Source organism: Buceros rhinoceros, unplaced genomic scaffold (genome assembly GCF_000710305.1).
Source record: "Buceros rhinoceros silvestris isolate BGI_N320 unplaced genomic scaffold, ASM71030v1 scaffold4481, whole genome shotgun sequence".
In the NCBI taxonomy this organism is placed as follows: domain Eukaryota; kingdom Metazoa; phylum Chordata; class Aves; order Bucerotiformes; family Bucerotidae; genus Buceros; species Buceros rhinoceros.
In genome coordinates this window covers 18632-19123 of record NW_010393535.1, presented here as the reverse complement: position 1 = coordinate 19123, position 492 = coordinate 18632, and positions in this window count along the sequence as shown.

Below are 492 nucleotides of genomic sequence, written 5' to 3'. Positions count from 1 at the left end.
GTTAGTCTGAAAGTGAAAATTTCCCCCTTATATTCTCAGCTGGCAGCAGACTTCAGCAGGCTGTTCCCAGGTGCCTCAGGGGGTCTCGAAGGTCTGGCTGGTCTGCTCTCCCAGCCTGATGAGACTCATTTCAGAGAGGGGAAACCCCACATATCATCGGAGATCTGTCTGCTCAACACTTGGTAGCAGTCAGCCAAGGGGACCCTGGCCCCACTTGCCACCATTTACTTGCCTTCCTCCTGTGACTGAGTGTTTTCCACAGGGATCCTCCACAGCTCTCGTTAGGAGAGCTCTAGCTTTCTGTTTGTTTGGCAATTTGGGAAGCCATTCAAATCCAGCCCGGCTCTCACAATCACACATTCATGTCATTCCTGTAGGAGGAGAGCTCTCCTTTCTTTTAATAGCAAAAAGAACCCAAATGCAGTGACTAATTATCTCCTGTATTAATTCTTGCTACTGCCTGTCAGAATAAGGAGCTGATGGCTCTCTTGG